Genomic DNA, 14901 nt, shown 5'->3' with positions numbered 1-14901 from the left:
ACTCTAAGCTAGAACAATACACTTAAACTTTAGTTTCCACAGCTGTAAAATGGGGTCATTTATTTATTGCTCAGCTGGTACATGTTGGGGGCTATAAGTGGAACAAAGTCCCTGAGGATAATATCACCAATAAGGGAATATGAAGCTTAAAGTGTTATATATATATATATATATATATATATGGTTATGTTATATATATATATATATATATATATGGTTATGAAGCTTAAAGGATTAATAAATGGAAAACACTTAGAACAGTACTTGGCACATATTAAAGAAATTATGACATTATCTATCACATCGTATATGCTCATTAAAAGGCAACGATAATTCTATTAAACATAGATGAGTCAACATTTCCTAGCAGAAAGTTGGCTTCCTGAGTACCTTGTGTCTCCCGTGTCTGCCATTTCTTCTCAATTTCCCATGGGGACCTAGAGGCATTCCAAAGCTTCATAGAGGTGATAAGCCCATGTTAAATAAAACAACTAGCAGGTCTAGGTGGTATCATGTATTTTTTTCTAAACAAGAATAGTGTCTTAATATTCTTAAACAGGAACATACAGAGAAGGATATAACTACACAAGGAGAAAAATTCCTTGGCAAAGCAGCCTAACTCCATCTCATACGTGAATTCTTAATTAATGATGCCTCTCCAGAAAGCTCAATACCCATCTAATGGAAAAACGTGGTAACAAGAACAAAATCATGTTGGTCCTTTACACAAATTTCCACAGATACAAGCATCATTTTGTACCAGGCATTAGTCAGTTGATCCTTGTTTACACATTCTTTTTGGGGATTTGTTTTGCTTTCCAAGCATAACCATCCCTGGCTCATGAACAAGAAAGCCCTAAATATTTCATTCTGTGAACTCTTCACTAACTCAAGGGAGAAGTTGACTAGAGAGGCAAATCATGCAGCCCAAAGGACAGAAGCTTTGACTCCACACAGAAAAAGCCCTGACTTTTCTACCTGGATAACTCTAGGTAACTCTCTCCTAGATGGCTTGCTAGAGAATCTGGGGAGAATGAGTTGCCTGTATGTGCTCCTTGCATTCCTGTCAGTATAAGAAGCTGTGTCCAAAATTTAATGAGGGATTGATAAACAAGAAAACCTCACTGAAGGAAGGAGAATGCAGAACTCATTTTTCTTTAACAGATCAGAGCTAATTAAGTCAGCATCAAATTTTTAGGTAATTGTGAAATCACAGAAAATCACCACTGAGATGATTTTCTGCTGCTTATATTTCCCGTGAAATTGTTTCTAGAAATGAAAAATGGATCCCCCTTCTATACTTGCCCAAGAGAAAAGACTGACTATTAAGAAGATTTGTGTGTTTAATAAGGATATGATTAGGATTGGTGTTCTTTCCAACTGTGATTCTGAGTTGGGTCCAGAATGTAGAGGATCTGCATTCATTGACAAAGATAAAAATGAACGATGGGCTCCATGGAAAATAAGGAGAGTAGTTCCATGAATGTTTAGGGACATGGTCTGCTTCAACGTGACTAATGATGTTGTAAGTTCCATCCTGTCTTCTATGGCAAGTAGGCGTCCCATATATTCTTCCTCTCCCTTCCGGGGGACAGGTATATCTTACTACCTACAGTCACTTCCCATATTTGACTGTCCCATGATAGAATCTTAATTCATTGTTTTAGGATCCAAGAATAAAATTGTGTTCCAATTCAAAAAAAACTTGTTTCTATTTTCCTTTCTTAATTTTTAACAATGCTCATCAAACTTGTAATAAGAACATTCATCCTCCTTACCTTTGCGGCACAACTTTAATTTATAAATGTCAAGATTTATAAATCTGTTATCTGAAAAAAATTATATGCCAGAAATGAGTCTGTACTTTGTTTTCTTAAACAGCACAGTTTTTGCAATTAACTCCACCCTACCTTAGAGGCATATAAGTTACCATAGCTCATGGCCCTACTCCACGACCACACCTCCTCAAGGGATTTGGCTAGAGCTATTTATATAATTTAAAATGCTTTAGAGTATTTTCTGAAATTGCAAATTTCAATGATTAACTTCTTCTACCCTAGAACTAGCAAAGTAACTTTTACAGATATGAATATGTGAATAGAGTTTAAATGAACCATGGGCAACAATTTTTTAAGAGCGTCTTCTTCGACAAAACATACAGCAACAGACATCCTTTTAATTGTGGCACCAAATTTCTGGTCTCCCAGTGTCTGAATAGCACAATCGAGGAGGTATTGAAAATAGCACTCTGAAAAACAATGCATAAAACTTTTAGTATTCTACCTTTCTTTTCATGAGAAGTAGCAGGAAAAAATGACATACTGCACCAAAAACATAATGAGTCACTAGCTGGTAGACTCAAGATTGGATATTTTTGCAAGTTTCAACCTCTTTTCCTGTCTGATACAACAAAGAACTAAGCTTTTCCTGTTAGAGAATCTAGAAAATTGGTTGTAGGGGGAATGGTCAAGAAAATTCCATCATAGTTTTGTAACACATGATTTATTTTAGTTATAGTCTCTATGTTATACAGTTATACATGCTATGTGTGGCACCAAAGTGAGGCAAACATACAACATGAAAAGAGAATATTATCTCCGCGTCCTCAGGTCACATTCCCCAGACATCTCTGTTACAGCACATGCAGTGTGATATTTGTCTACACTTGACTCAGCTCTGGGAGAACAGAGAGCAAGCATTGGTCTTCTTTGTTTTCCTAGGACTTACCTCTTAGTAGGTATACAAGTATTCATTAAGTAAATAAGAATCAGGTAGTTCATTTCCATTGTTACTTGGTAGCCAAACAAGGACTAAAACTGAAAAACTTATAAATAAATTAATTACACATTTCTTGTCTAGTAATCAGAACAATCTCAGCCCTTTGAAACCAAGATTCTTCAAGAATTAAGCCCTACAGAAAATGATTTGGATAACTGTTTTCTCGATTCTCCCAAGGATGGTATATTTTTGATGCAAAGAAGTTAATTAATTCATTGCATACAATAGTTACCTTAAGGCATTAGGGTGTAATTCTCTCAAACTCTGGTTGAGAAGGGCTGGTATCAACTGCTATTGCGCAAATTCAAACTATCACTATCAAAAATATTTAAATCAGTTTTCTGTCTGACCTTGGGAAAAATAATGTCACATATTGATTAGGCCAATCTGTTATTTTTTTTTTTAAGATTGTATTTATTTATTCATGAGAGACACACAGAGAGAGGCAGAGACACAGGCAGAGGGAGAAGCAGGCTCCATGCAGGGAGCCCGATGTGGGACTCGATCCCGGATCTCCAGGATCACATCCTGGGCCAAAGGCAGCGCTAAACCGCTGAGCCACCTGGGCTGCCCACCAATCTGTTAATGAGCTAGTTAAATGGCTAGTGATTAGTCTGGTATCCGAACCCCAAGTCTTCTAGAAGGCAGAGCCTGAGATAAAGATGGTAAGAATTAACACTTTACTTGGGAGATATAAGCCCAAGGCAGTAAGGAGAAGAAAAATGAGTTAAGAAACAATGCACTACAATATGATGCAGTTTGCTACGTACTTTCCCTGCATCACTCTCACACATGACCTGAGAAGAGACTCGAAAGGTCACTTGACAGGCATGTTCACATGACACCTGGGATTTCTCCAGATATCTGCTGCAAAGAGGAACTGTACCCTGCTGCAATCCCCATAAGATGGAATAGAGGGGGAATTTATCTGCCCAACCCCCTTCTCATCTCCCATTTCTCATTGGTCAAGACTCACCCAGAGGAAGCTTACACCCACTCACTTCTTGGTCGCATCATCTGGCTCTTCGCAGTCCCTCAACACTTCAGATTTCTCACCTGCAGAGCAGTGTTTCATTTAAGTCCAAAAATGAAGGGGCAACTAGGTGAGGGTGGGGTACTAACAGAAAAAAAAGCAGCAGTCATGGAAATCTAAGATTTATTGTCTAAGACACAAGGCTTATGCTTCAATGCAGCTAAACTTTATTCAGGGTGAAGAGCTTAGAATACACTTTCCCCCTGGAGACCAGGGATTATTAAGGTATACATAAGGGAAGGGGGGAAGAGTTCCATTATAATAAAGGATCCTCCCAAGATTCTCTGCCTTGGCTTTTCATGTTCTGAGGAAACAGCTCTGATCTAACACAAACACTCTCCATCTAACTTATCTTGGAGAACCGTGGTCACTAGTCCAAGCTACTATTTTACCATATCTCCCAAAAGCTAAATTGCTCTTTCTGGGTATAGGTTGAGGAAGCACTCCAGGGGATTGTTAATTTGGTTTGTTTTCAACAAGCTTACTATTTGTACAACTATTCGGGCAATTTGTGTTAAGACTTGGTGTCATCCTTCTTTCACCTTTATTTAGTCTCTTGGCTAATTCACCTATTATCATTAATTATTTCAATTAGTCCTATCTAACTCCAGATAAACTAAGTCAGGTAAGAGTTAGTATGATGACCACAACTCCAAAACTCTCTACTAGAACCTATTCTCCTATAATAAAATTGAACACCTAGCCACTAGAGGCTGCACAAATAAATATCCAGGGGCACAACATAGCTTTCCTAACAGCATAAGTTACATTCACCAAACCTTTCTAGGCTTTGGTCCACTTTGACAATCCTATATATCATTCATTAGCTACTTTGTGGAACAAACCTACCTGTAAAATCCAGCCACTTGTTTGAAAGGTTAAATGTTGAGACACATCCACCCAAGTCAAATCTACCCAGATCCAATCATAATCTCTTGTTATAATGTTAAGAATCCCTAGAGCAATTATTCACCTTGGAAATTTTAGATTAAGAAAATACTTAAGTGTATCAAATCCATTAGGCAAGAAAAGTCTAAGAACATTTAGTGTTTTCTAGTTAAAGCTAAATAAACTGGAGCTGTGCATTGAACTAAGGCCTTGAGGAACAGAAAGGCTGCTGCATCCCTTGTGTAAAGGAGTAACTCCATCCCTGAGTTCTCACTCTGTGAAGCCATTTTTTTTGGCATCAGGCTTGCTTTTGATCCATTAGCCTTCATCCATTTGAAAGGCTCATGACATCATCTGTGCATGCTTGCAGTACTGAAGGTTCCTTTTTGTGGAACACTCCAGCATGTCGCATCATTTATCAAAAGCAGCTGGCCTCCATCTATACCCTGATTTAGTCTGAACTTTGCCTAAGAGCTCTGCAATCACTACAGAGTCTGACTTATTAAATTTCTGCTGAAATCTCTGCTGGAATGAGTGATTGATGGCCAGAGCTTTCCTCTTTAATCCATTTTTTTCCCAGTAGCCCCTCCTTCTACAATTCTTTCTGTTTGGCTCAACTGTGACCAAAATTTGTGCTCATCTTAACAGAACAAAGCATATTGTGATGATATAAACACAAAATATGGCCACTGCAGTACAAATCCTAGCTAGAAGGCAAACTGCAACTGTGGTCTTAGGTAACATGCTAGGTGCAGTTTCACAGACCATAGGAGAACATGTGCAACTGAAATCCAGATAATATAAACTAGTACAGTCATATCAAATGTCAAGATATTGAAATACTTTTATATATCTTGGTAAGTAGCTGCTGCCCCAAGCTCCCTACTCCATGTCCACATTCCCAGCATCCCAGCTACCAGAGACCCTCTCCCTGAATCTTTGATCTTCCCACCCATCCAGTAACTAAAGGGGTAAACATAGTCTGTATACTGCTCCAGCATTAAAGCTGGCATCTACTCTGATCCATCTTGATCTGTGCCTGAGTTCAGTTGTTCAGTCATTTGAACAGCACCCCTGAAAACATGTACTTAGAAGCAACAGCCATAAAACTGTGGGGCCCTGAAGAATATGGAGAACAATTGAAATGACCACTCTAGAATAGATTTACTCCCCTTCTAAACATCTGTTGCTAATTTCTCTTGTCACTTAACTGAACACCAGGGACTCTTTCCCCTGCTGTCATTTGGCCCAGTCCTTATTTTCACAGTGCCTATTGTGATTTCAATTAGTTTCTCAAGGCAATACATGTGTTAACCATCCTTTGAATATAGTTATATAAGAACAAAGCCTTCTCTGAACTGATGTATTAACTCTAAAAACTGCCAATCAAAATTTCTAGGAAAACTGAATATTGGCAAAATACAGCGGAGAGAAACTTAAAAGAGTAAGAATTTGAGCCTGAAGAAGACATGAGTAAAGTGAAAGAGAATCTGAAAATTCCCCCCTAAATTTAGGCCATAGAAAGAAGAAATGGAGAAAGCCAAGATGTGCCAGCCTTCTCAGTAATCCAGGAGCAGCAAACTCCTCTGAATTCCTCTGCAATGTGGTTGGCTAAACTCACTTGAGCCAACCTGTGGAGGTTATTCTGTAACTAAATACTGAGGAGGTCTGTTTTCATCATCTATAACCCAAGACAATGACTTGTAAGGGCTGTATTTCAGAGATCAGATCACCAGGATTCTCAAAGAAGGCTCAGATGAGCCCAAACCTAGAGAAGAATTCCTCCTTCCCTGGAGAAGGATGAAAAGGCATGAAAGTGGGTTCTCCTCATAGAGCCCAACTGAGATGATTATACCCCCAAACTGAAAGTAAGCAGGCAAAACCAAACTAACCTCAAATAGAGCACATCTCAGGAAAACCACTGGATTCTCTAGCCTTGGGTTTTTGCAATAGTTAACAAGTGTTCTATGACCGAGGACTAGTTCCTTTCCTTTGAGCAGAGAATAACATCTTCTGTTTTGTTATATTACTTTTCTCCAGTAGAGACTTAATCACAATCAGCAATGTATCTCCAGGTTGTACCATGACATACGAGAGGTTTCTATCAGATCAACTGTCACAAGGTCATAAGAATTTTCAAATCTTTGGTCATGTAGAATTTTGAGCACCTTAGATGCAGTTTTGCACTGCCGCAAAACTTACTTTTTTTTTTCCTGTTTAGTAATCTCAGGGGATATTTAACAAGAATTATATAGTCTGTGGCTTCTATAATTTTGAAATATGTCATCTATTTTTGTCTTCTCAGCCATGTAAATTGCCAATTGGCAATCATTTCCATTAAAGTATTTGTAATTCTATTCTCCTGAAATATTCATCTATCAATTTCTACTCACAAAGATATGAAATAACCAACTTTTTCTAACCTTATTTTATTCCTTCTCTTTTATATGGAATCTGTTTTCCATCTCAAGATTTAATTTCATTTAGTTGTGGTATTTGTATTTCACTAAGATTCTAGAACCCCATGGGTAAAAGGTATGTTTAAATGTATAACGACGTAAGCATTTCCACAACCACTTGATTCTTCCTGGTACCTTCTCTTCTTGTCCATTTACTCTCCCACAATTCCTTCACAAATTTCTCCACTTAATAAAAGAAAGTTGAAAATTTCTAACACTACGTCTTGTGGGACACCTGGGTGGCTCAGCAGTTTAGCGCCTGCCTTCCGCCCAGGGCATGATCCCGGGGTCCAGGGATCGAGTCCCATGTCAGCTCCCTGCATGGAGGCTGCTTCTCCCTCTGCCTGTGTCTCTGCCTCTCTCTGTGTCTCTCATGAATAAGTAAATAAAATGTTTTTTTTTAAATAAGGTATTATTGAACGTGGAAAGCAATAACTATTTCAAAAGAAAATGCTACAAAGATAGTAATACATTATGTAAGTAACCAAAGAATCAAGATGAGCATTCATATTCCCACATTCCCTAATCTACCTCAAAAAACCAAGTGATACAGATCTCTAAGATTATCTAATTGGTGTAAGAAGAATATTCCCATGTAAGTGTACTGGTTATCAATTATTTTGGCATCAATTCATTCATTATTCCAAAATGAGTTGTGTGCCTACACTTTATACACTATTGAGGCTTCATCCTTAAAATGGAGATAGTACCTAAACATTACTATGATGATAAGGCATGTGAAGAATGTGCTGCATATGACACAGAAAAAGTGCCAAATATAAGCTTACAATGGATGACAATGTTGACAACAATGGTGGGAAATGGAAATACAAAAATATAATTTTATTGACCTCAGTTTGCTCAAAATCTAGCAGGGAAGATATGTGATTACAACAAGAGTACAAATGGCACTACAAACACAGAAACATTATATCCTGGATTTTTCAAGATAACTGGATTTCAAATATTCTGCCCCATTGACAGACCTTGAGTTTATGTCTCATTATCCTATTCATGAAATATGGTTTCTATCTCTATAATGAACACTTAACAATTAAAACAAGAGAACACTGAAGAGGAATTAGAAACTTTTGTTTTTAAGACTTATTTTGTTTGTTTATTTGAGAGAGAGAGATGGGGGGAGAGTGAGTGGGTGGAGGGTAGAAGAGTGAAGGGAGAGGAACAAGCAGATTGTACAGAGCCCAATGTGGTGCTCAATTCAACGACCCTGTGATCATAACCGGAGCCGAAATCAAGAGTCAAACACAACTGACTGAGAAACCCAGGTGCCCCCACTCCTGCTTTTTACAAAGTATGGTTTTGTTAAGAGCTTTATGCACATGAAACCATTTAGAAAGCAAAGTAAATAGCTTGTAACCAGGCTCAACTTCATAGACCAGACAATAAGTGCTAAAATGAATATAAAAATTCAGAGGAACTTAAAGGAGAAATCGGACTCAATGGAGAAACTTGGACTTCAGTTTAAACTTAAAATGGATAGGAATTTCATAGTATGCAACAAAGTTACAGGGAAGAGGCTGAGCATCTTTACATTGAAAAGGATAGTTAAGGTACAGATCCAACTTCAGATTCTGAAATTGTTCCCTCAAATATGTAAAAGCAAACCTGTTGAGTATAGTGGAGTAAAAACACTCCTACTATGTATCCAGTAATCAGGAACAGTGTCTTCAGACAATGTATTTCCTAAAGCAACTTGAGGAAAGGAACTCACTAGTTCCTGGACCAGTGGAAACTGAAGATATAAAAACTTTTTATTTAGCCCCAAATCCCCTTGTATTTACTTAATACTTTTACCTTGGCAAAGTCTTTGCTATTTGGTCTTGTTGAATCTGACATGTAACTGTAGCTAATGACTGGGTAGAAAGCAAGCTCCCCTTCTGGCCCTGGGCAGTGTCAGCAGTTCAGTGTTCACAGCCCTAAAACACTGGCTAAGTAATCCACGCTTCCAGTTCGCTGAATATAAAAGCACTGCTAATGGAATTAGGCCCCAAGGAAATGTAAACTCTGCCTTGATTTAAAAAGACATTTGGCTGTTATATAATCACTGATTAATTGATTGGTTTCCTTCTTACATTTTGGTTCTGATTTGAGAGCATTTGGAAGCTAAATAAGTGCTCCCACATCATCAATTCCCTCACGTAATGAGTAGTAGGTGTGTATCTGTGTTCCATGGGTATCCAGAGGCAAAGTACTGCAGAGCATTAAGGGCTTTTTGTTGTCCAATAATATAAAATAGTAAAGGCTGCCTTTTGATTATGGAAATAGATGTACCATAATATATGCAACTTTCCAAGAAATGTCCTCCTATTACCACTTGATAGACAAGTAGAATGCTCCCCTTCTAGCAGGGCTAGAAAAATGTTTGGAAATGATGCATGTCAAGCCATTTTATAGTACCCCAATTGCTCCTTAGCAGTTTTGTCTATAGTAGCTACTCTTGGCAAACTAAGAATTCTGGCTTTAAGTGGAGTTAAAAGCACAGTGTAGACCCAACAGATCCCTTCATGACCATAAGACTGTGCCTTTCCCCATCTGGCAGGGAATAATGCCTTGGATTTAAAGAACATCTTGACTGTTCTCTCCAAGTACATTTACAGTTAGGGCATGGACTCTCTTTATAAATCCTTTCAACTTCCTCATTATGGCTTTTCAAAAAGGTAACTTTAATAGTTATAGGCTAAGTGATTTGCCCCAATTCAGCTAGCTTGCCCAGCTTTGACTAAAATAGTCATTACTGGGAGCCACAGTAAGGAGCTCCTAGAATGTATAAAGTTAGGAAAAGTTCAGTTCTCCTTGGAGAATGAAGCCAGTAAGAACCAATATAAATGGAGTTTAAACAATTATAGAAGCAGATACCCCTGTGAGATAGTTTACAAGAACATTGTTTCTAAAACTGGGGAAATCAGTGAGTATCCTCAGGAAGACAGCTGAAATGTAATTGATACAAAAGAAAACTCAGTGAAACTTACCTATCATGGGGAAAGGATGGCTTTGGTGAAAAGTTGTTTTTTTGTGTGTGTGAAAAGTTTTTAAAGGCAATGTAATGGTGAAAATTTCTTCATGTTTATCAAGCTCTCTTGAAGGCAATACAACCCTAACTTCCAGAATCCATCCCTCAGAAATATCTACTCTTCTTACTATCACTCTGTTTTGACTAAGAGACATTTAGGCTTCTAACTTAGGTACCTGCATGGAGGTACTCACCAGGAAGAAGACTCCCTAAAACTATGTATGACTAGAAAAAAATATTCTGACAGATTTTGTTTATACCATAACCTAATGCACAGGAAATCTGATTTACACATCAATGCCTTGTTGAGTTTTATTAATGAAACTCCATGTCCTGTGGGCTAATCATCTCTGCATAACTGACCAAATTGTTTCTGGACCTATGAAATTGAGAAGTTCAGCAAATGTGATGCCCTCTCCAAGGTACTGATTCCCATGGGGTTCTGCCCATGACTGCCACACAGCCTCTTTCTGTATCTGCTGCTACCTGCGGCACCTTAGATCCAGTGTTCACCTCAGCCTTTCTCAAACTTTAACGTGCTTTCAAATCACCTGGGAATCCTTTTAAACTGTAAACCTCTATTGATGCTTCATGAGCCAAACATGTATCTTTTCTTGCTGCACAGAATCTAAAATATTTCACTTTCCTTATCTGTAAAATAAGGGGGTTTGATGACCTCTTGAAGGTTAATGTGTCTGTTCTCTTGAACCATCTATGAGACGTTGGTCATGACTGTGGTTGTTCTATCTTGGGAAGGAGTCTGAAGCTATCTCAGGAAAGGGTGACTGATTAATAATGTCTGTCATGTATTTAGAGTAGAAAAAATATGGGAACCATGTCACATATTAAAAATTTCACGTATCTATATATTAAAAATCCTATATAGATATCCTCTAAACTTTCTACCTTTCCATGACTCTTGGAATTCATAGTTTTCTAGACATCTTGGGAAAGAGAATTTTTTCTCTGAATAATGAAAACAAGCTATCTAGAATCCCAGTCTTAAACATTTGTGAGTGTGCTTGTATATGTGTATAACAGAAACAGCTGTTAAGTTCAGACTTCTGAAAGTTCAGACTTCCTCTAGGGAAGTTTCAAAAATAACACATACCTCTGGCTCACTGCCTCTTCCAGAGTGGTACTACAGTTTTGTGTGATCAGAAGTGAAAGAGATGTGTCTATCACACTATCAGAGTTTCCAAGAACTGCTATAAAACAAATTAGTTAAATTTTAATGAGACATGGACAAGATCCAGGTAAAATATGAGGAAGTTGTGAAAAGATGGAGAAAAGTTCCTCATTCCTTCTTGAACTCCTCTTAGTACTTATTAAGATCCAGTAGAAACAAGTCACCTTAATGCCTAACGTTCAGGTATTTCCATTTAATGGGGTGTTATACAGTCACTAAAATTGTTTATGAAAAATTTGTAGTAACAATGTGGAATACTTTTGTTCTAAGTCAGGTGAGAGAAAAATGAGATGAAAATTTTCACAGCTATTGAAATAGAAAGTAGCCTTGAAAAATAAACTTTTATTTAAAGAATAAGGTACATACACATTTGCTATAATATGCATGTATCTACATTCTTTTTACAAAAGGAAATAAATCACCAAAAAAAAGGCTTACCATGTTTGATTTAAATGAACGTGTGCCATGTTACTTATAAAAATAATTTAACAATATTAAGGCAAACTAGAAACATGAAGTCACAAGTACTCTAATCACTTGGTGACACTTTTTTACTTTTTGAGTATTACCAAAACTATATTTCTAAGTTTTAAATAAAAGTGACTGCACTAAGGGAAAAGTGTCTGTGACTAAAGTGTTAAACTGTAAAACTCAAAGGAAGTTAGAACAGTTTGTAACTAAGAAAAGACTTATGTTAATCCAAAACTCATCTTTACATGTGCTTAGGACTTCAAAAAACAGAACAAAAAATATGATAATCACCAGAATAATATGCGCTGTTCTGATTGGAAAATAATTGATGCAAGGAATTCAATCTGGAGTGATTTCACAAATTATTATAATATTTTTTTCCAGTTTTAGGCTAGCCATATGGAACCAAAAGTCAGTGGTTCCTCTGTGCAAAAAGACATCATGATAATAATGGTAATATAAACAAAAATTACCTAGCATTTTCCCATTTATGAACACTTCAGTAGACTTTAGCTTATTCCTCTCAACAATTGGGAGGTAAGTATAGTTATTCCTACTCTACAGAATCACATATTAAAGGGTCAAAGATATTGACTGGTCCAAGCCCAGACAGAATAAAACCGAGTGCTTTTTTCAGAAAAACTATGCTGCCTATCAAAATGAGAAAGCTCATGTCATTAAGAGACTCCTGGTTAAAACACAGGGATGCTCAGAGAAGATGGAGGCTTCTCAGAAGGATTTGAAGGGGCTTTTTCAAATAAATCCCCAACACCCCACAGGGTTCTCTAGATGTTCCTTGAGGTGCCATGTTTCCTTCTGCCAGAGAGAAGTAGAGACACCAGCATTACTGATGTGTACTGACACTGTATTCTGTCACTCATGTGTGTTGAGACCAAAAAAAAAAAAGTTTGGAAACTACAGTTTTTACAGAAGAAAAACTCTAGTGAATGCAAAGCATAGTGTGGGTGAGAGTTATGAAGGTCTTAACAGAGCTTGCACACATCAAGAAAGATTTCAAAATTGAGTGGCTTCTTAGAGAAGTGTCAAAATTCACTAAGTGCTATTTCTTCCCCATTTATAAACCAGCCTAGGCAGGCCCTTCTGTGTTTCTCTGGCTGCCTGTGTCCCCAGGGGACTGGTACTCCCAGACACTATTACCTAGGTTCAGCCCAGGCACCCCATAGAGTTCTGCTAATGGAAGACAATGGCAAGAGATCAGAGGGTAGGAAAAGAAGGGTGCTTGCCCCCACTCAGCCCCATGGTTCTGGCCATGACTAGGTCCCTCTCTGACTCCAGCTCCTGTCAGGCAGCACCTCTTCCATAGGTCTTAGTGGACCCAGAAATACTGTTTCTTCCATGCCCCCTCAGTCCCAGGAAACAGCTTCTCATGTTGCTGGTCCTTGGGTGCTTCAGCATTCCTTCTTGCTCCCTTTAATTCTGCCCACAGTTCTGTAAACTGTACTTTCCCTAAACAGTCTTCAAGATATCTATTGAGTATGCTGAGAAATTGATAATAGGCAGAAATTGTTGTTAAAATTCCTGTTTGTGCCTAGTTATGCACATTTCTCTTGATCCTGCTCAAAACTATCTTTCAATGCCATGGTACATGATTAGTTAACATTACTGCACTGATATTTTACTAAAGAATATATTTATATTTTGTAATATGTAATTTAATCTAGATAAACCTCAAGACCCCATGTGACTCATTCTCATCTGGGAATTACATTCAAAGGAAACACAAATTTGACTTCATAAACTTTGGACTATATTTTAAATAATTGCTATAGATTTTTTTTAAATGGGTCATCCAGGAGTTTTATATAGACTACCAACCAGAAAGTTTTCCAGAAATTATCTCTAGGCCTCAGTACTTATCTCCCAAATTCCACACCCAGTCCAACTGCTCAACTTTTTCCCATCCACTAAGTTTTTTGGGTTTTTTTTTTTTAAAGATTTTTATTCATTTGCTCATGAGAGACAGAGGAGAAAGAGAGAGAAAGGCAGAGGGAGAAGCAGACTCCATACAGGGAACCTGACATGGGACTGAATCCCTGGTCTCCAGGATCACGCCCTGGACTGAAGGCAGCGCTAAACCCCTGAGCCACCCAGACCGCCCTGTCCACTCAGTTTTGAGGTTGCCTCACTGCAGCTCTGCTCTCTGTTTACTTCCTCCATTTGCTTGTGAGCCATTTCCAGGCTAACTAGGCCAGGTGTGAGCACTCGGACTGACCCACTCCCTAGCCACTTGGCTGGAGAACTTACGGTGTAATCCATGTCATCAGATCCTTCCTCAATCCCCGGAGAAGGAAGCATGCAACCTGACTTTCTTTTGTTAATAAATTTCATGGAAATTTTCTGATGAATAAAACTCTTCCTTTCACTTTGGCGAGAAACATGTTATATCCTCAGATAACCTCACCTAAGGAGAAAGCCTTGTCCTTTGAACCTTGAGTCTGTGGCCTCACCTGAATAAACTCACCTGAATACAAACACACTTTTCCCAAAAGGAAACAAATTCTCTCCTTTAGAGAGAGGACCTCAGAGCTGAAGACTGAGCAAAAGTCCCACCAATGGAAGACCACATTGACTAATGGCATCGTACCCAATGCGTATTTACATTTTAAAGAATAGTTTGCCCACTAAGGAAGAAAAATAAGATGTTTTCTTTTCCATTCTAGAAAGAAAGAAGCCGATGTCAATATTTTTTAAAGGACCACAAAGCATCTCACTGAATCAAGAAAATACGATAAATCAGTGGCCAAATCTATGATGAAAAAGCCAAAAAAAAAAAAAAAAGTATCAAAATCATTTAGGTCTCTTTCTATAAGAAATCCAGACTGCAAGTCATTAAGTCTATACATTTACCTCAATAATTCAGTTCTGTTGCACAGAATCTGGAATAATTATATGAAATTACAGGATAGACTCTAGCCAAGAAAAAATCTCATCATTTCTCAATGTCACTGCCATCGCGTAAAGGGAAAGAAAAACTAAAGGGAAACTCATGAATTGCATATACTTAAGTTTTAAACCCCCTTCTAACTAGTAT

The sequence above is a fragment of the Canis lupus genome, chromosome 8 (genome assembly GCF_011100685.1).
Source record: "Canis lupus familiaris isolate Mischka breed German Shepherd chromosome 8, alternate assembly UU_Cfam_GSD_1.0, whole genome shotgun sequence".
Classification (NCBI taxonomy): Eukaryota; Metazoa; Chordata; class Mammalia; order Carnivora; family Canidae; genus Canis; species Canis lupus.
Note: the sequence above shows the minus strand (reverse complement) of the source record.